This window comes from Narcine bancroftii, chromosome 1, assembly GCF_036971445.1.
Source record: "Narcine bancroftii isolate sNarBan1 chromosome 1, sNarBan1.hap1, whole genome shotgun sequence".
In the NCBI taxonomy this organism is placed as follows: Eukaryota; Metazoa; Chordata; class Chondrichthyes; order Torpediniformes; family Narcinidae; genus Narcine; species Narcine bancroftii.
The window spans coordinates 104,482,727-104,504,040 of record NC_091469.1 but is presented as its reverse complement, the minus strand read 5'-3'; the positions used below and the strand labels follow the sequence as shown (position 1 = coordinate 104,504,040).

Genomic DNA, 21,314 nt, shown 5'->3' with positions numbered 1-21,314 from the left:
TTACACAGGTTGCATTTCCCCCCCCCCCCCCCCAGAGCTGCAGGGAGGGCAACTGCTCCTAAAGCTCATCCCTCACCATCAACCCAGGGATCTAAAAAGCCCTTCTAGATGAGGCAAAGATTCAGGAGCACCTCCTTCAACCTTCTCTGCTTCATTCGGAGCTCTCGACACGGCCTCCTCTACATTGGTGAGACCAAAGACAAGACAAATGCTCTGCTCCCTTTTTCTTTTTTCTTTTTTTTCTCTTTGTCTGTTACTCATCATTTACCTGCCTCTGACCCTCAATTCCACCCTCCCTCTCCATCCCAACCTGGTTCCTTCTGTCTATCTTCCTTCACCCCTTCCTGATCTATCAGTCATCCCCTCACCTCCTCTTCCTTCCCTCTTTATTCTGGTTATCGTCACATTTTTTCTCCAGATTCAAGAATTTGCAGTCACTTGAGTCTACATCAAGCACCCATTTGCACTAATCCAGCTTGGTTTCGTGTCACGGTTAGCACATTGCTAATGCAGCGCCAGCAACCCAGCAAATCCAGCACTGTCCATAATGTACGTTCTCCCCATATCTGCATGGGTTTCCTCCGGACACTCCAGTTTACTCACACCCTTCAAAGTGTATGGGATTTGTAGGTTAATCAGGGTATTTGGACAGCACAGGTTTGTGGGCCAAAAGGCCCCGATGTATGTCTAAATTTAAATTATTTTAAATCCTACCTTAGCCCATTTTATTCTCCTGGAGTTCCTGTAAACTCCAAGATTCTCCAAATCTCTGGGGCCAATTTACAGTGGCCAATTCACCTAGACATAGGAGGAAACTGGTGCACGCAGGGTAAACACAAACAGTCACAGGGAAAAGCCGCAAACTCCATCCTGATACCATTAGAGATCAGGATTGAACCAGGTCTCTAGGACTGTGACGCAGCAGCTCCTTCCTTTGGAAATGAGCAGGGTGTGACTGAAAATGTCCAACAGAGGGTAAATGATTCAGATTTATTGACAGAGTGCATACATAACATCGCATTCAACCCTAACATTCTCTTTCCTATAGACAAGGCAGAATTACCATTTCATGGTAGTGGAAAAAAACTGTACACAACGTTCACATGTAAACAAATAAAGAAATGTAAACAAACTGTGTGATACAGAGAGAGTGCAAAAGTACAAGTCCTTAATTGAGTCCCCGATTGAGTCTGTTGTTGAGGAGTCTTTTTAAAATATTTTTATTAATTTTAATATAGAACATAAATAGATAATATAATTCAATAAAATGATATGGATAATTATATAGAATTAATAAAATATTCAATTTAACAAAAACAAACTTCAGTTGTAAATCATATCCATAATGCATATTCCAGATACTATATCTATAAAAAAGTACTAATAATAGAGGAGGAGAAGAGTAAAAAATAATAATAAAAAGAGGAAAAGAAGAAAAGAAGGAGAAAGACTCAAACCCCCGCCTAACATCATTGCCAGGCACTATATGTGATTAATATTAAAAGAAAAACAAGGGTAAAGAAAAAAAGCATGGAAAGATATGAGTCAGACAATTTAATTACCATAAGATGAAATTATAAAGTAAGATAGTGAGCCATAAATAACCCCCATAATGTCTAAAACCTTGTATCTGAATTATTAATTGAACAACAGATCTTTTCCATATTTAAACAACCACTGATTATGTGGGGCAGCATCCTTCCATTTAAGTAAAATCGCTCTCCTCGCCAAAAAAGGTAGCATGACTCTGAGCCAGAGACAGAGAAGAATCATGCTGAAGAAGACCACCAAAGGATTTGGTATTAAATCTTTGTAAAAAAAATTTAACCAATTATGAAAAACATCTCTCCAGTATTTTTATCGACTAGGACAAGTCCAGAACATATGAATTACTGATGCTTCTCCGCTCTTACACTTGTCACAGTAAGAACTCATATTTGAATAGAAATGAGATGATTTAGCTTTAGATGTGTGTTCTCTGTGTACCACTTTAAATTGTAATAGACAATGAAGAGCACATAATGAAGAGCTATTAACCAACCTAAGAATTGTATTCCAATCCACATCCAATATAGTCAAATTTAAATCCTGTTCCCAAGCATTTTTAATTTTAAGCCTGGTTTGAACATAATAGTTTCTTGTGTTGGAGGGGTAGCAACTGTTCGTGAACCTGATGATGTGAGTCTTGTGGCACCTATGCCTCTATCCTGATGGTTGCAGTGAGAATAGAGCATGTGCTGGGTGGTGTGGATCCTTGATAATTGCTTCTGCTCTCTGATGGCAGCCATCCCTGTAGATGTTCTTGATGATGGGGAGGGTATTATCAGTGATATTTTAGGCTGAGTCCACCACCATTACACAGGCTACACAGGAGTATTGGTGTTACCATTTCTTTAGCTTGGCTTCGCGGACAAAGATTTATGGAGGGGGTAAATGTCCACGTCAGCTGCAGGCTCGTTGGTGGCTGACAAGTCCGATGCGGGACAGGCAGACACGGTTGCAGCGGTTGCAGGGGAAAATTGGTTGGTTGGGGTTGGGTGTTGGGTTTTTCCTCCTTTGCCTTTTGTCAGTGAGGTGGGCTCTGCGGTCTTCTTCAAAGGAGGTTGCTGCCCGCCAAACTGTGAAGCGCCAAGATGCACGGTTTGAGGCGATATCAGCCCACTGGCGGTGGTCAATGTGGCAGGCACCAAGAGATTTCTTTAGGCAGTCCTTGTACCTTTTCTTTGGTGCACCTCTGTCACGGTGGCCAGTGGAGAGCTCGCCATATAACACAATCTTGGGTCCTCCATTCTGGAGACGTGACCCACCCAGCACAGCTGGATCTTCAGCAGTGTGGACTCGATGCTGTCGGCCTCTGCCATCTCGAGTACTCGACGTTAGGGATGAAAGCGCTCCAATGAATGTTGAGGATGGAGCGGAGACAACGCTGGTAGAAGAGTTCTAGGAGCCGTAGGTGATGCCGGTAGAGGACCCATGATTCGGAGCCGAACAGGAGTGTGGGTATGACAACGGCTCTGTATACGCTTATCTTTCTGAGGTTTTTCAGTTGGTTGTTTTTTCAGACTCTTTTGTGTAGTCTTCCAAAGGCGCTATTTGCCTTGGCGAGTCTGTTGTCTATCTCGTTGTCGATCCTTGCATCTGATGAAATGGTGCAGCCGAGATAGGTAAACTGGTTGACCGTTTTGAGTTTTGTGTGCCCGATGGAGATGTGGGGGGGCTGGTAGTCATGGTGGGGAGCTGGCTGATGGAGGACCTCAGTTTTCTTCAGGCTGACTTCCAGGCCAAACATTTTGGCAATTTCCACAAAACAGGACGTCAAGCGCTGAAGAGCTGGCTCTGAATGGGCAACTAAAGCGGCATCGTCTGCAAAGAGTAGTTCACGGACAAGTTTCTCTTGTGTCTTGGTGTGAGCTTGCAGGCGCCTCAGATTGAAGAGACTGCCATCCGTGCGGTACCGGATGTAAACAGCGTCTTCATTGTTGAGGTCTTTCATGGCTTGGTTCAGCATCATGCTGAAGAAGATTGAAAAGAGGGTTGGTGCGAGAACACAGCCTTGCTTCACGCCATTGTTAATGGAGAAGGGTTCAGAGAGCTCATTGCTGTATCTGACCCGACCTTGTTGGTTTTCGTGCAGTTGGATAATCATGTTGAGGAACTTTGGGGGGCATCCGATGCGCTCTAGTATTTGCCAAAGCCCTTTCCTGCTCACGGTGTCAAAGGCTTTTGTGAGGTCAACAAAGGTGATGTAGAGTCCTTTGTTTTGTTCTCTGCACTTTTCTTGGAGCTGTCTGAGGGCAAAGACCATGTCAGTAGTTCCTCTGTTTGCACGAAAGCCGCACTGTGATTCTGGGAGAATATTCTCGGCGACACTAGGTATTATTCTATTTAGGAGAATCCTAGCGAAGATTTTGCCTGCAATGGAGAGCAGCGTGATTCCCCTGTAGTTTGAATCACGCTGCTCTGGTGTTACCATACCAGACCATGAAATAGCAGGTCAGCACACTTTCCACCACACCTAGAAATTTGCCAGGGTTTCCAATGTCATACCAAACCTCCAAGAAAGACCCTCTGAGATATTGACTCTCAAGAACTTAAATTTGCTCCCCCTCTCCACCTCTGATCCCCCAATGATCACTGGATCGTACATCTCTGGCTTTCTCTTCCTGAAGTCGACAATCAGCTCCTTGTTTTTGGTGACATTCAGTGTGAGGTTGTTGATGCACCATTCAACCAATTTTTCATTCTTCCTCGTGAATCCTGACTCAATGGCCCTTTTTAAGCAACCCATTACCTTGGTATCGTCAGTGAATTTGTAGATGGTAGTTATTGTCGTTCCAAGCCACAGTCATTGGTGTAAAGTGAATAGAGCAGGGGGGTTAAGAAAGCAGCCCTGTGATGCATCAGTACTGATGGAGATTGTGGAGGAGATGTTCTTACTAATCCTCACTGATTGTGGTGAGGAAATCCAGGATCCAATTACACAATGGGGTGATGAGTCCCAGGACTCCCAGGAGTTTGCTGATCAGTTTTGAGGGGAAATATGGTGTTAAATGCTGAACTGTAGTTGATAAAGAGCATCCTGATGTATATATCTTTGCTGTCCAAGTGTTACAGGGCTTTGTGTAGATCCAGTGAGATGGTATCTGTCGTAGACCTTTGCTATGATAGGCAAATTGGAACAGATCCATGTTGTCGCTCAGACAGAAGCTGAAATGATTCAATATCAGCCTTTCAAAACACTTCATCACTCTGGACGTGAGTACCACTGGTAGATAGCCATTTAGCAAAAATGCTGAGGATTGACTGCAACCTGATGTTAATTTTGTGATTATAAACAATTATTATTGTAATTTACTCCAGGTAAAGTCAAAATAGGTTCCTGTAGGACTAATTTTTCCAGTTCTAAGTTCTCCAATTTCTGGAAATTTAGAATGAAATTTAGGTCCTGGATAGGTTTGTCCCACTGGGACAAGAAAAAGATGGTCGGAAAAGGGAAGCATGGCTGATGAAACAAGTCAGGCATCAAGTCAAGAGGAAGAAGGAAGCATACATTAGATATAGGAAGCAGGAAACAGGAAGGGTTCATGAGAAACATATGGTTGCTAGGAAGGAGCTTAAGAAAGGACTTAGAAGAGAGATTGAAGGGGGCATAAGAAGGCTTTGGCATGTAGGATTAAGGAGAACCCTAAGGTGTTCTATGCATATGTGAAGAATAGAAGGATAACAAGAATGAAGGTGGCCACTCAAGGATAAAGGAGGCAAAATGTGCCTGGAGGCAGAGGAGGTTGGGGAGGTTCTAAATTAATACTTTGCTTCAGTATTCACAAAAGAAAAGCACCTTGATCAAGGTGAGGTTGAAAATGAACAGGACCGTGTACTGGACAATGTGGAGATTAAGGAAGAGGAAGTTGGATCTTCTTAGAAAACATCAAGACTGAAAGTCTCCAGGGCCAGTCGTGATGTACCCCAGGCTGCTATAGGAAGTGAGTCAAACTATTGCAGAGGATAGGACCTATGAATATCTATCAGCATTTGGAGAAGTACAATGTACTCAAGAATAGTCAGCATGGCTTTGTGAAGGGAAGGTCGTGCCTCACCAGCCTAAATTAGTTTTTTGAGGAAGCCTCAAAAGAAATTGATGAGAATAGGGTGGTATATATGGTCTACAAGGATTTTAGCAAAGCTTTTGACAAGGTTCCCCATGAGAGATGCATCCAGAAAGTCATGATGAATGGGGCCAGTGGAACCTTGGCTGGGTGGATAAAAAATATTGCCTTGCAGGAAGAAAGCAGAGAGTAGTAGTGGAAGGAAAGTATTCTACCTGGAGGTCAGTGACTAGTGGAGGGCTGCAAGGATCTGTTCTCTAGGACCCCTGCTCTTTGTGATTTTTATAAATGATCTTGATAAAGAGGCAGAAGGATGGGTCAGTAAGTTTGTGGATGATATGAAGGTTAGAGGAGTTGTGGATAGAGCTGAAGATTGTCGAAGGTTACAAGAGGATATAGACAGGATGCAGAGTTGGGCAGAAAAGTGGCAGATGGAGTTCAATCTAAATAAGTGTGAGGTGATGAATTTTGGAAGGTCAACCCAGAAGGCTGAGTACAAGGTTAATGGTTGGTTACTTCAGAGCATTGATGAACAGAGGGATCTGGGGTCCAAACCTATACATCCCTCAAGGTCACCACACAGGTTGATAGGATAGCTAAGAAGCTCTATGGGATGCTGAGCTTCATTAATAGAGGATAGAGGGGTCATGTTGCAACTCTACAAACTTCTGGTGAGACCACACTTGGAATATTGTGTTCAGTTCTGGTCACCTCATTATAGGAAGTATGGGGAAGCCATGGAGAGGGTGCAGAGGAGACTTCCCAGGATGTTACCTGGATTGAAAAACAAGTTTTATGAGGCAAGGTTGGCAGAGCTGGGACATTTCTCTTTGGAGCTTAGAAGGATGAGAGGAGAGTTAATAAAAGTCTACAAGATTATGAGAGGCATAGATAGAGTGGACAGCCAGCACCTGTTTCCCAGGACAGGAATAGCAAACACCAGAGGACATATGCACAAATTTAGGGAATGGAAGTTTAGGGGAGACATTGGGGATACGTTTTTTACACGGAGAGTTCTGAGTGCCTGGAATGCCTTACCAGGGATAAAACATTGGGGGCATTTAAGAGCCTCTTAGGCACATGGATGAAGGAAAAATAGAGGGTTACAAGATAGGGTGGGTTTAGTACTTTTTAGGGACATATGGGTCGGCACAAGATCGAGGGCCAAAGGTCCTGTACTGTGCTGTAGTGTTCTGTGTTCTATAGCAAAGAGGCATTGAGAACAAGAATGAGGAAGTTACGTTGCAACTCTATGAAACTTTGGTGAGGCGACATCTGAAGTATTGTGTGTAATTCTGGTCACCCCAATACAGGAAGGCTGTGAAGGCTTTGAAAAGTTTCATAAGCCATTTATCAGGATGCTGCCTGAATTATATAGTGTGTGGGCTGTAACAAAAGGTTGGACACATATTTTCTCTTCAGTGATGGAAGAGACATCTGACAAGTTCATAAAATTATAAAAAACTTAGTTAGTGTGGACAGGAAAAATCTTTTTTTCCCAGGGTAAAATGTCAAATACTAAAGGTCATGCATTTAAAGTGAAAGGGGGAGAGTTTAAAGGAATGCAGAGGTAGTTTTTTTTTACAAAGAGAGGTAACTGCCTGGAACAGGCTGCCAAGCATAGTATAAGAAGCTTCTCATGACGATTCAGGGAACGAAGGGATCATTTGCAAGTAGCAGAGGTTTAGTTTAATACGGCTATTAAGTTGTGTAACTACATTTTTGCCTTTGTCACAAACATAGTTGGTACCTGGCCAACTAGAGTTTAATTTTCTGTGGTTAAAGTGGGTTGAGAAATTCTACTTTTTTGCACTTCTTGCCTCAACCAGCCTTTAGTTAGATCCTCCCTACAATTTTTTTTGGTGTTTCATTTCCCCTTTGAAAACCTGTCAGATGAGTAAATGGTGGCTTCTGTGTGCACTGCAATAATTCAGATCTGAGTTCTTTCACGCAACTACACCGTATCAAAGTAAGTATGCACAATATCCAAGACCTGCACCTCCCGGTAAGTCACCTAACTTGTACTTTACATTGACTTAAGGTCAGTAAAAGGCATGCCAGTCTTTCTGTACGCCACATCTTAGTGCCTGTTCTAAGTTGAGGTCCCTTCAATTCAAAGATCAGCTAGGATTAAGAAATTGATTTGGTTAACTTTGGAATGGAGAGGAAATATCCTGTAATGGGGCTGCCCAAGGAATTTGAATCTACAGTAAATCGAGAGCCGTAAAGGGCTTAAGACCAGATGGGTTTTCCTTCGAAGCAGTAACTCTACCCCATGCAATGATTATGCTGTCGACCATTCAGTCATTATGTTCCAGCTGCACCAATCTCAGACTGAGACACGGACCCAACTGGTTGGGGATTGGAGAAGAAATTATTGATCTGATCACAGAGTATCAGTTTTCAGATTTTGTTTCTTCCAATTGTGTTGAGGAGTTAAAGAGAATAGAAACAAGACTTTTGGCCACTAAATCCATGCTGACTACTGAGTACCTATCAGGACTAATCCCATTATCCTCTACCCTTCCATGCCTTAGTAATTCTAATGCTCAAAATATACTTCTGAAATGTGTGTGTGTATTTTGCCCTCTGCTAAGTAAATATTTTCTATATCCTCTATGCCCTATTACAGCACCAGTGACCCGGGTTCAAATCTGGCACTGTATGTAATGAGTTTGCATGTTCGCTCTGTATCTGTGTGGGTTACTTTTGGGTGCTCCGGCTTCCTCCCACCACCCAAAGCATACAGGGGTTGTAGGTTAATTTGAGTGGCACGGGTATCAATGGCCTGATTTGGCTTCTACCATGTTGTAAATAAATTTTTAAAGAAAGAATTTTGATTACCCTAATCTGGACCCTCCAGAGCCTGATCCAAGGAAAGCAAACTCCTCTATTCCAGTCATTCCACATAACTGAAGCACATCATCCTGGCAAATTTCCTCTGCTCCCTTTGCAGTGCAATCATACCATTCCTCAGCACTGCAACCATAACTGGGCAAAGTGCTCCAGTTGTGGCCTCACCAATGTTTTACAAAGTTCAGGTTCCTTATCATATGACTGTACATAGAGCACTGAATGAAACAGTGTTTCTCCAGACCATGATGCGTGCGCGCACACACACACACACACACACACACACACACACACACACACACGCGCGCGCGCACAATACACAGCACATAATAATCACACATTTACATAAAAATATAATATAAAATATTCTGAATAATTTACATTTCATATTTAAGAGACCCAAGGTCACACCATACCATTCAGCAATCTAACAGCCTGCGGGATGAAGCCATTTCCCAGCTGGGCAGTCCTGATTTTGATGCATCTCCTTCCAAGATACTGTGAGCTCGATGGTAGGGGGGCTCAATGAGTCTTTGAGCCCTATTTAAAAAATGCTTCTGGTAAATGTTGTCAATCAAGAAAAGGGAGACCCCAGAGATTTTCTCAACCGTTTATCTACAAGTTTATTATGTTATTTATTGTTATGTTGTAGCCTCCCACTACTCGAAAGAAGACATACACACAAGTAGTATAGTCAGGTTAAGCTCTGAGATTTATTAGGGCTCAGGCCCGACTTATATACTGGCACTGTTCCCGCCGTGGCCCCCTTTGGCTGATGTCACAACATGCATAACAAATGCAGGTTTCCCACACGTAGGTATTTTCATGCATAGCAATCCCTTCTTCCCCGCACGCTGTCCCTGTCTGTTGACTGCGCCGCAAGGCCAACGCCATTTTGAGGTGGCTGGCCTTGAAGCTGGCCTTGTTGTTCACCTCCCAGTTCACTTGTTGGGGCCACTGCCCGTCGGGTCCAGGTGTGCTGGCTTCAGTTTGTCTGTGGTGAAGACTCCATCTTGACTCCAACCTCCAGCTCGAAAGTGGTCCCGTTGTTGCAGATCACCCAGAATGGACCATCTGAAGTGGTGGACGATGTGGACCCCTGCAATTGAAAACATATTCACAGTCCTACAGGTCTCTGTGTACATTGGTTCTCACGTGTCCGAGCCTGGAAGGTAAAGTGGGGGCCAGGTTGCCGACTCTTTCCCTTAGCTTGCTGAAGAACACTGCAGAGTTGTCCTGCTGTCCACCTGGTGATGGTACAAATTCTCCCAGGACCACCAGTGGAGCTCCATAGACAATTTCAGCCGAAGAGGTGTTGGGGTCCGTGTGGATGCCCAACAGCATCCATATTGAGTCCTTGGAGTCTGGTCATGAGCATGGATTTGAGGTGCCTTTGGAAGCGTTCCACTAACTCATTGGACTGTGGGTGGTAAGCTGTTGTATGGTACAACTGGGAACCATAAAGGCTGGTGAGGTCAGACCACAGACTGGAGGTGAACTGGGCCCCTCTGTCGGATATGATGTGGGATAATAACCTAAATTGTGCCACCCAGGATGAGATGAGGGCCCTGGCACATGAGGTCGTGGATGTGTCTGCCAGTGGGACTGCTTCTGGCCACCTGGTGAAGTGGTCAACCATCATGAACAGATAGCAGAAATCCTGCAAGGGTCCTACTATGTCCACATGGATGTGGTTGATCCTTCATTCTGCAGGGATTTTGGTGTGCTGCTGTACCTTAGTTGTTTGGCACTGCGTGCATGCCTTCTCGTCGTTATGGACAAAAAGAATGGAAAGCTTAGAATTTGCCTGGATCTAAACAGAGTAATAAAGAGATAACACTTTAAAGAGATAAAGAGATAACACTTTAAGCTTCTGACACGTGAAGAAATCATGTCACAGTTTGTAAATGCAAAGTTTTTCAGCAAGTTAATTCAGACAGATGAAGGTGCTGTTCTGCGAAGAAATCGTCGAGATCTTCAAGTAGGACCAGCCACAGTAGATGGAAAGACGGATACTGTTGAACAACCTGAATATACATCTGAGAAGACATCGTCTGAGGCAACAACTCAGATTCAAGGAGAATCAATCAGGAGATCGTCAAGACACGTGAATCCTCCTAAAAGACTCTTCGAGCAAATCTAACGATTCCTGTTATAGAATGAAATAGTGCTAGTGAACCCTCCAACTCCCAAAGCTACCTGGTCTACAATTCCTCACACCTTGAACCCTGCAAGGATTCCATCCCCTTCTCCACCTATCATCTCCTGCCTTTTCCACCCCCCACCCACTCTTTTGTTCGGACACCTACAGGCATTTTCTCATACCTTGATGAAGGCCTCAAGCCCGAAACGTCAATGATGTATCTCTGCCTTTGCTACATAAAGGGCACTGTTTCACCTGCTGAGTTTCTCCAGCTTTTTGTGTTTTTACTTCAACCACAGTGTATGCAGATTTTCGTGATTTAGGGCTCGTACTTCATGTGGATAAGTGGATATGCAAACTGATGGCTGGGGGTGTCAATTTTAAAATTTCATATTTTTTACCTACTTATTTTTCACAATTATTTTGCCAGTTGCTTGAATTCCAGGTTACAGGTTTTACAAATTACATGTGCATCATTTGTCTGCATGTGTGTCATGTCTTTATGTGTATTGTGTGTTTTTTGCAACAAGGACAGGAGAACGCTGTTTTATCAGGTTGTACTGACAAAAGACACCTCACTGACAAAAGGCAAAGGAGGAAAAACCCAACACCCAACCCCAACCAACCAATTTTCCCCTGCAACCGCTGCAACCGTGTCTGCCTGTCCTGCATCGGACTTGTCAGCCACAAACGAGCCTGCAGCTGACGTGGACTTTTTACCCCCTCCATAAATCTTCGTCCGCGAAGCCAAGCCAAAGAGAAGAGACTTGTATAATCAGATGATAATAAACTTGAACGATGAATTTCCCCCAGTTTCTGTGAGTAGAATAATCTGGGGACAGATGAGAAATGTGGGGAGTAAACTAAAAGTGGGTAATGTAAATGATCAACATGGAGTCACCTTGTGCTGTATCTCTCCCTTACTGTATCCTTACTAATCCTCCCAAATTGCATCATCTCATATTTATCAGGATTAAATTCCACCTGCCCATAATACTGATTACTGATCAAAATCATTTTCTTTGACCAAGATCTCCTCGCCATCAACACCACATATTTTTATGTCATCCACAAGCCAACCAATCATACCTCTGGTATCCAGGTTCAAATTGGTAATGTATATAACAAACAGTATGGGTCCCAGTATTAATCCCTGTGGTTTGCCACTGGTCACAGCCTTCCAATCACAAAAATTACCTTCCACAATCGCCCTCTGCCTCCTATTACCAAGCCAATTTTGGATCCAAATCGCCATTGTCTCGAACCCTGTGAACTAAAATTTTGAACAAATATCCAATGAGGGGGCTTTTCCTAGCCCTTACTGAACTCAAGTGCAGAATAGATCAGCCATGCTGAGCTCTGCAATACATTTTATGACATCTTCAAAACCTTCAGTCAAATTGGTCAAAGTGAACCTACCCTCTGAACAAGCCTCTCTGTAATTAGTCCCTGCCTTTCCAGATGCAGATCAATCTTGTTTTGCAGATGTTCTCCAGTAACTTCCTTACCACTGATGTTAGACTCAGTGTCTCATCTTTGCTGATCTGCTTGAATAAAATTCCCACATTTGATCTTCTCCAGTAATCTTGCACCTCCCTGCCAGAGCCACAGCAATCTCCTCCTTAAGCAGACTGGGATACATCTCATCATATATCCATCCTTAATCCACCAAATCATCCAATAAAATGACTCAGTGGATAAAGTACAGTACGTTCGAGAATTTCACCATTCTCCTCCCCAGTGTCTCCACTATTTTGGTCTTTAATGGATCCTACTATTCCCCTGGTTACCCTCTAACCATTAACGCTGATAAAATGTCATGGAATTTTCCTTAATCTTGTTCCCAGTGATATTCCATAGCCACTCTTTGCTCTTCTAATTTCTTACAGAATACCCCCTACACTTTCTTACCTGTCATGTGCTTCCTCTCTTTAAATCCAACTTTGATCTCTCTTCATATTTAGGGTTCTATGAACTTACCTTTCACCCTTACAAATTGACTTGGCCCTTAACTCTCACTATTTACTTTTAAGTGGAGGATAGAAGAGAGATATTTATAGTTTGATGCCAGGACATCAACCTCTCCCTCAATGTCAGTCTGACCAAGAAGCTGGTTAGAGATTTCCAGAGGAAGGGGCAGAGTTCACTTCCCAGTCTGCATCATCAGTGAGGAGGTGGAGATAGTAGATAGCTTTAGGTTTCTCGGTAAGCATCTCTAGTGACTGGTTCTGGTCCACCTACGTCAATGCAAATGCTTCTTCTTCCTCAGAAGCTGGAGGAAATTCAGCATGTCCCCAGCATCCCTAAACAACCTCAGTGGGTGCACTATTAAAAACATCCTGTCAGGCTGCTTCACTGTGTGGTACGGGAACTGCTCCATCCAGACCAAAAGAATCTGCAGAGGAGTGTGAACATGTCTCAGACCATCTCACAGATTCCCACCTCCCCACCACTCTCCCTCTAACATCTCCACTGACTCCATCGATAATTCCTTCAGCTTTGGAAAAGCAGCCAACACATTAAAAGACTCACCTCACTACAGCTGCGCTGTCTTCATCACCACCTCGCTCCCTCCCAGTCAGGAAGAAGAAGATTCACAAGTATGGGACCACACAGCATCAGATACAAAGGCAGTTTCCTTGATGCCATTATCAGGCTCCTGGATGAAACCCAGAAGAGCAAAATTATGCTTCTCTTGCTCTGCACCAACTGATCTCACTGTAGAACTCTGCACTTGATATGTTTGTACAATGTGAGAAGCCTACTGGTCCTGATTTCCAGAGGCCACAGTGCTCCCAAATTCCCAGATATTTGATAAAGTATTGATCCCCAGTCCAGGAAGAAGAGATGGTGAAATAAGGATAGGGCAAAAAGAATGGAGATCTTCCCTTACAAAAATCTGACTACTTCCATTTGCTAGACAACAAGAATTTTAAGTGCTCATGTTTTATGACTCATTTTGTTTGCACCCATGTTTGATCTGCAAAAAATGGTACTTGGGTGTAGGAACAGTGCTTGATCTAATGACCACAAATGAGCACAGGAAATCGTTTTTCATAAAACTGATAAAAATAAGTGTGTGGTTTTCATCTTGAATCACAAGATAAAACTTGATCTGTGCAGTTTGCAACAGCAATTGCCTGTGATGAATGGGAAGCAGTCAGCTCTTACAAACAGCCACACCACGGAAGTATAAAGAGCTGCCGTGGAAAGGAGGGTGAATGTTGGGAAATGAAGATGTGGGGGGGAAAGGAACTCTCCTGTGTGACATAAGGAGCTCTCCTGTGTGACATAAGGAGCTCTCCAGTGTGACATGAGGAGCTCTCCTGTGTGACATGAGGAGCTCTCCTGTGTGACATGAGGAGCTCGCGTGTGTGACATGAGGAGCTCTCGTGTGTGACATGAGGAGCTCTCGTGTGTGACATGAGGAGCTCTCGTGTGTGACATGAGGAGCTCTCGTGTGTGACATGAGGAGCTCTCGTGTGTGACATGAGGAGCTCTCCTGTGTGACATGAGGAGCTCTCCTGTGTGACATGAGGAGCTCTCCTGTGTGACATGAGGAGCTCTCCTGTGTGACATGAGGAGCTCTCCTGTGTGACATGAGGAGCTCTCCTGTGTGACATGAGGAGCTCTCCTGTGTGACATGAGGAGCTCTCCTGTGTGACATGAGGAGCTCTCCTGTGTGACATGAGGAGCTCTCCTGTGTGACATGAGGAGCTCTCCTGTGTGACATTAGGAGCTCTCCTGTGTGACATAAGGAACTCTCCTGTGTGACCTAAGGAGCTCTCCTGTGTGACCTAAGGAGCTCTCCTGTGTGACAGAAGGAACTCTCCTGTGTGACATGAGGAGCTCTCCTGTGTGACATGAGGAACTCTCCTGTGTGACATGAGGAGCTCTCCTGTGTGACATGAGGAGCTCTCCTGTGTGACATGAGGAGCTCTCCTGTGTGACATGAGGAGCTCTCCTGTGTGACATGAGGAGCTCTCCTGTGTGACATGAGGAGCACTCCTGTGTGACATGAGGAGCTCTCCTGTGTGACATGAGGAGCTCTCCTGTGTGACATGAGGAGCTCACCTGTGTGACATGAGGAGCTCACCTGTGTGAATTGAGGAGCTCTCCTGTGTGACATGAGGAGCTCTCCTGTGTGACATGAGGAGCTCTCCTGTGTGACATGAGGAGCTCTCCTGGATGACATGAGGAGCTCTCCTGTGTGACATGAGGAGCTCTCCTGTGTGACATGAGGAGCTCTCCTGTGTGACATGAGGAGCTCTCCTGTGTGACATGAGGAGCTCACCTGTGTGACATGAGGAGCTCACCTGTGTGACATGAGGAGCTCTCCTGTGTGACATGAGGAGCTCTCAAGTGTGACATGAGGAGCTCTCCTGTGTGACATGAGGAGCTCTCCTGTGTGACATGAGGAGCTCTCCTGTGTGACATGAGGAGCTCACCTGTGTGACATGAGGAGCTCTCCTGTGTGACATGGGGAGCTCTCCTGTGTGACATGGGGAGCTCTCCTGTGTGACATGGGGAGCTCTCCTGTGTGACATGAGGAGCTCTCCTGTGTGACATGAGGAGCTCACCTGTGTGACATGAGGACCTCTCCTGTGTGACATGAGGAGCTCTCCTGTGTGACATGTGGATCTCTCCTGTGTGACATGAGGAACTCTCCTGTGTGACATGAGGATCTCTCCTGTGTGACATGAGGAGCTCTCCTGTGTGACATGAGGAGCTCTCCTGTGTGACATGAGGAGCTCTCGTGTGTGACATGAGGAGCTCTCGTGTGTGACATAAGGAGCTCTCCAGTGTGACATGAGGAGCTCTCCTGTGTGACATGAGGAGCTCTCCTGTGTGACATGAGGAGCTCGCGTGTGTGACATGAGGAGCTCTCGTGTGTGACATGAGGAGCTCTCGTGTGTGACATGAGGAGCTCTCGTGTGTGACATGAGGAGCTCTCCTGTGTGACATGAGGAGCTCTCGTGTGTGACATGAGGAGCTCTCCTGTGTGACATGAGGAGCTCTCTCTCCTGTGTGACATGAGGAGCTCTCCTGTGTGACATGAGGAGCTCTCCTGTGTGACATGAGGAGCTCTCCTGTGTGACATGAGGAGCTCTCCTGTGTGACATGAGGAGCTCTCCTGTGTGACATGAGGAGCTCTCCTGTGTGACATGAGGAGCTCTCCTGTGTGACATGAGGAGCTCTCCTGTGTGACATAAGGAACTCTCCTGTGTGACATAAGGAGCTCTCCTGTGTGACCTAAGCAGCTCTCCTGTGTGACCTAAGGAGCTCTCCTGTGTGACCTAAGGAGCTCTCCTGTGTGACAGAAGGAACTCTCCTGTGTGACAGAAGGAACTCTCCTGTGTGACATCAGGAACTCTCCTGTGTGACATGAGGAGCTCTCCTGTGTGACATGAGGAGCTCTCCTGTGTGACATGAGGAGCTCTCCTGTGTAATATGAGGAGCTCTCCTGTGTGACATGAGGAGCTCTCCTGTGTGACATGAGGAGCTCTCCTGTGTGACATGAGGAGCTCTCCTGTGTGACATGAGGAGCTCTCCTGTGTGACATGAGGAGCTCTCCTGTGTGACATGAGGAGCACTCCTGTGTGACATGAGGAGCTCACCTGTGTGACATGAGGAGCTCTCCTGTGTGACATGAGGAGCTCTCAAGTGTGACATGAGGAGCTCTCCTGTGTGACATGAGGAGCTCTCCTGTGTGACATGAGGAGCTCACCTGTGTGACATGAGGAGCTCTCCTGTGTGACATGGGGAGCTCTCCTGTGTGACATGGGGAACTCTCCTGTGTGACATGGGGAGCTCTCCTGTGTGACATGAGGAGCTCTCCTGTGTGACATGAGGAGCTCACCTGTGTGACATGAGGAGCTCTCCTGTGTGACATGAGGAGCTCTCCTGTGTGACATGTGGATCTCTCCTGTGTGACATGAGGAACTCTCCTGTGTGACATGAGGAGCTCTCCTGTGTGACATGAGGAGGTCTCCTGTGTGACATGAGGAGCTCTCCTGTGTGACATGAGGAGCTCTCGTGTGTGACATGAGGAGCTCTCGTGTGTGACATGAGGAGCTCTCCTGTGTGACATGAGGAGCTCTCCTGTGTGACATGAGGAGCTCTCCTGTGTGACATGAGGAGCTCTCCTGTGTGACATGAGGAGCTCTCCTGTGTGACATGAGGAGCTCTCCTGTGTGACATAAGGAACTCTCCTGTGTGACCTGAGGAACTCTCCTGTGTGACATGAGGAGCTCGCCTGTGTGACATGAGGAGCTCTCCTGTGTGACATGAGGAGCTCTCCTGTGTGACATGAGGAGCTCTCCTGTTTGACATGAGGAGCTCTCCTGTGTGAGATGAGGAACTCTCCTGTGTGACATGAGGAGCTCTCCTGTGTGACATGAGGAGCTCTCCTGTGTGATATGAGGAGCTCTCCTGTGTGACATGAGGAGCTCTCCTGTGTGACATGAGGAGCTCTCCTGTGTGACATGAGGAGCTCTCCTGTGTGACATGGGGAGCTCTCCTGTGTGACATGGGGAGCTCTCCTGTGTGACATGGGGACCTCTCCTGTGTGACATGAGGAGCTCTCCTGTTTGACATGAGGAGCTCTCCTGTGTCACATGAGGCGCTCTCCTGTGTCACATGAGGAGCTCTCCTGTGTGACAAGAGGAACTCTCCTGTGTAATATGAGGAGCTCTCCTGTGTGACATGAGGAACTCTCCTGTGTGACATGAGGAGCTCTCCTGTGTGACATGAGGAGCTCTCCTGTGTGACATGAGGAGCTCTCCTGTGTGACATGAGGAGCTCTCCTGTGTGACATGAGGAGCTCTCCTGTGTGACATGAGGAGCACTCCTGTGTGACATGAGGAGCTCTCCTGTGTGACATGAGGAGCTCTCCTGTGTGACATGAGGAGCTCACCTGTGTGACATGAGGAGCTCACCTGTGTGAATTGAGGAGCTCTCCTGTGTGACATGAGGAGCTCTCCTGTGTGACATGAGGAGCTCTCCTGTGTGACATGAGGAGCTCTCCTGGATGACATGAGGAGCTCTCCTGTGTGACATGAGGAGCTCTCCTGTGTGACATGAGGAGCTCTCCTGTGTGACATGAGGAGCTCTCCTGTGTGACATGAGGAGCTCACCTGTGTGACATGAGGAGCTCACCTGTGTGACATGAGGAGCTCTCCTGTGTGACATGAGGAGCTCTCAAGTGTGACATGAGGAGCTCTCCTGTGTGACATGAGGAGCTCTCCTGTGTGACATGAGGAGCTCTCCTGTGTGACATGAGGAGCTCACCTGTGTGACATGAGGAGCTCTCCTGTGTGACATGGGGAGCTCTCCTGTGTGACATGGGGAGCTCTCCTGTGTGACATGGGGAGCTCTCCTGTGTGACATGAGGAGCTCTCCTGTGTGACATGAGGAGCTCACCTGTGTGACATGAGGACCTCTCCTGTGTGACATGAGGAGCTCTCCTGTGTGACATGTGGATCTCTCCTGTGTGACATGAGGAACTCTCCTGTGTGACATGAGGATCTCTCCTGTGTGACATGAGGAGCTCTCCTGTGTGACATGAGGAGCTCTCCTGTGTGACATGAGGAGCTCTCGTGTGTGACATGAGGAGCTCTCGTGTGTGACATAAGGAGCTCTCCAGTGTGACATGAGGAGCTCTCCTGTGTGACATGAGGAGCTCTCCTGTGTGACATGAGGAGCTCGCGTGTGTGACATGAGGAGCTCTCGTGTGTGACATGAGGAGCTCTCGTGTGTGACATGAGGAGCTCTCGTGTGTGACATGAGGAGCTCTCCTGTGTGACATGAGGAGCTCTCGTGTGTGACATGAGGAGCTCTCCTGTGTGACATGAGGAGCTCTCTCTCCTGTGTGACATGAGGAGCTCTCCTGTGTGACATGAGGAGCTCTCCTGTGTGACATGAGGAGCTCTCCTGTGTGACATGAGGAGCTCTCCTGTGTGACATGAGGAGCTCTCCTGTGTGACATGAGGAGCTCTCCTGTGTGACATGAGGAGCTCTCCTGTGTGACATGAGGAGCTCTCCTGTGTGACATAAGGAACTCTCCTGTGTGACATAAGGAGCTCTCCTGTGTGACCTAAGCAGCTCTCCTGTGTGACCTAAGGAGCTCTCCTGTGTGACCTAAGGAGCTCTCCTGTGTGACAGAAGGAACTCTCCTGTGTGACAGAAGGAACTCTCCTGTGTGACATCAGGAACTCTCCTGTGTGACATGAGGAGCTCTCCTGTGTGACATGAGGAGCTCTCCTGTGTGACATGAGGAGCTCTCCTGTGTAATATGAGGAGCTCTCCTGTGTGACATGAGGAGCTCTCCTGTGTGACATGAGGAGCTCTCCTGTGTGACATGAGGAGCTCTCCTGTGTGACATGAGGAGCTCTCCTGTGTGACATGAGGAGCTCTCCTGTGTGACATGAGGAGCACTCCTGTGTGACATGAGGAGCTCACCTGTGTGACATGAGGAGCTCTCCTGTGTGACATGAGGAGCTCTCAAGTGTGACATGAGGAGCTCTCCTGTGTGACATGAGGAGCTCTCCTGTGTGACATGAGGAGCTCACCTGTGTGACATGAGGAGCTCTCCTGTGTGACATGGGGAGCTCTCCTGTGTGACATGGGGAACTCTCCTGTGTGACATGGGGAGCTCTCCTGTGTGACATGAGGAGCTCTCCTGTGTGACATGAGGAGCTCACCTGTGTGACATGAGGAGCTCTCCTGTGTGACATGAGGAGCTCTCCTGTGTGACATGTGGATCTCTCCTGTGTGACATGAGGAACTCTCCTGTGTGACATGAGGAGCTCTCCTGTGTGACATGAGGAGGTCTCCTGTGTGACATGAGGAGCTCTCCTGTGTGACATGAGGAGCTCTCGTGTGTGACATGAGGAGCTCTCGTGTGTGACATGAGGAGCTCTCCTGTGTGACATGAGGAGCTCTCCTGTGTGACATGAGGAGCTCTCCTGTGTGACATGAGGAGCTCTCCTGTGTGACATGAGGAGCTCTCCTGTGTGACATGAGGAGCTCTCCTGTGTGACATAAGGAACTCTCCTGTGTGACCTGAGGAACTCTCCTGTGTGACATGAGGAGCTCGCCTGTGTGACATGAGGAGCTCTCCTGTGTGACATGAGGAGCTCTCCTGTGTGACATGAGGAGCTCTCCTGTTTGACATGAGGAGCTCTCCTGTGTGAGATGAGGAACTCTCCTGTGTGACATGAGGAGCTCTCCTGTGTGACATGAGGAGCTCTCCTGTGTGATATGAGGAGCTCTCCTGTGTGACATGAGGAGCTCTCCTGTGTGACATGAGGAGCTCTCCTGTGTGACATGAGGAGCTCTCCTGTGTGACATGGGGAGCTCTCCTGTGTGACATGGGGAGCTCTCCTGTGTGACATGGGGACCTCTCCTGTGTGACATGAGGAGCTCTCCTGTTTGACATGAGGAGCTCTCCTGTGTCACATGAGGCGCTCTCCTGTGTCACATGAGGAGCTCTCCTGTGTGACAAGAGGAACTCTCCTGTGTGACATGAGGAGCTCTCCTGTGTGACATGAGGAGCTCTCCTGTGTGACATGAGGAGCTCTCCTGTGTGACCTAAGGAGCTCTCCTGTGTGACCTAAGGAGCTCTCCTGTGTGACAGAAGGAGCTCTCCTGTGTGACAGAAGGAACTCTCCTGTGTGACAGAAAGAACTCTCCTGTGTGACATCAGGAACTCTCCTGTGTGACATGAGGAGCTCTCCTGTGTGACATGAGGAGCTCTCCTGTGTGACATGAGGAGCTCTCCTGTGTGACATGAGGAGCTCTCCTGTGTGACATGAGGAGCTCTCCTGTGTGACATGAGGAGCTCTCCTGTGTGACATGAGGAGCTCTCGTGTGTGACATGAGGAGCTCTCGTGTGTGACATGAGGAGCTCTCCTGTGTGACATGAGGAGCTCTCCTGTGTGACATGAGGAGCTCTCCTGTGTGACATGAGGAGCTCTCCTGTGTGACATGAGGAGCTCTCCTGTGTGACATGAGGAGCTCTCCTGTGTGACATGAGGAGCTCTCCTGTGTGACATGAGGAGCTCACCTGTGTGACATGAGGAGCTCTCCTGTGTGACATGAGGAGCTCTCCTGTGTGACATGAGGAGCTCTCCTGTGTGACATGAGGAGCTCTCCTGTGTGACATGAGGAGCTCTCCTGTGTGACATGAGGAGCTCTCCTGTGTGACATGAGGAGCTCTCCTGTGTGACATGAGGAGGTCTCCTGTGTGACATTAGGAGCTCTCCTGTGTGACATAAGGAACTCTCCTGTGTGACATGAGGAGCTCTCCTGTGTGACATGAGGAGCTCTCCTGTGTGACATGAGTAGCTCTCCTGTGTGACATGATGAGCTCTCCTGTGTGACATGAGGGGCTCTCCTGTGTGACATGAGGGGCTCTCCTGTGTGACATGAGGGGCTCTCCTGTGTGACATGAGGAACTCTCCTGTGTGACATGAGGAGCTCTCCTGTGTGACATGAGGAGCTCTCCTGTGTGACATGAGTAGCTCTCCTGTGTGACATGAGGAGCTCTCCTGTGTGACATAAGGAGCTCTCCTGTGTAATGCAATGACGATGCTCAATCCACCATAATTTTATGAGGAACAACTCCTCCTATTCTGTCTGGGCATCCTCCAACCAGATGGCAGTTTCTGTTAGGCCCCAGCTCCCTTCTCCTCTCTCTATCCCCCCACCCT

At 47.1% G+C, this 21,314-nt stretch overlaps 1 protein-coding gene across 4 annotated transcripts in view; it reads left to right on the top strand.

Annotated features, from left to right (window-relative positions):
* The window catches only part of glipr2 (GLI pathogenesis-related 2), a 157,348-nt gene that overhangs the window by 12,846 nt on the left and 123,188 nt on the right, over window positions 1-21,314 (top strand). The window contains exon 1 of one of the 4 annotated variants that reach the window (XM_069935587.1): window positions 7,357-7,575. The exons of 1 other annotated variant lie outside the window; for it this stretch is intronic. The gene's annotated coding sequence lies outside the window, so the exon portion shown is untranslated. Of the gene's footprint in view, window positions 1-7,356; window positions 7,612-21,314 lie in introns of those variants that run through there. 2 more of the 4 variants (XM_069935596.1, XM_069935612.1) reach the window with 2 other exon arrangements.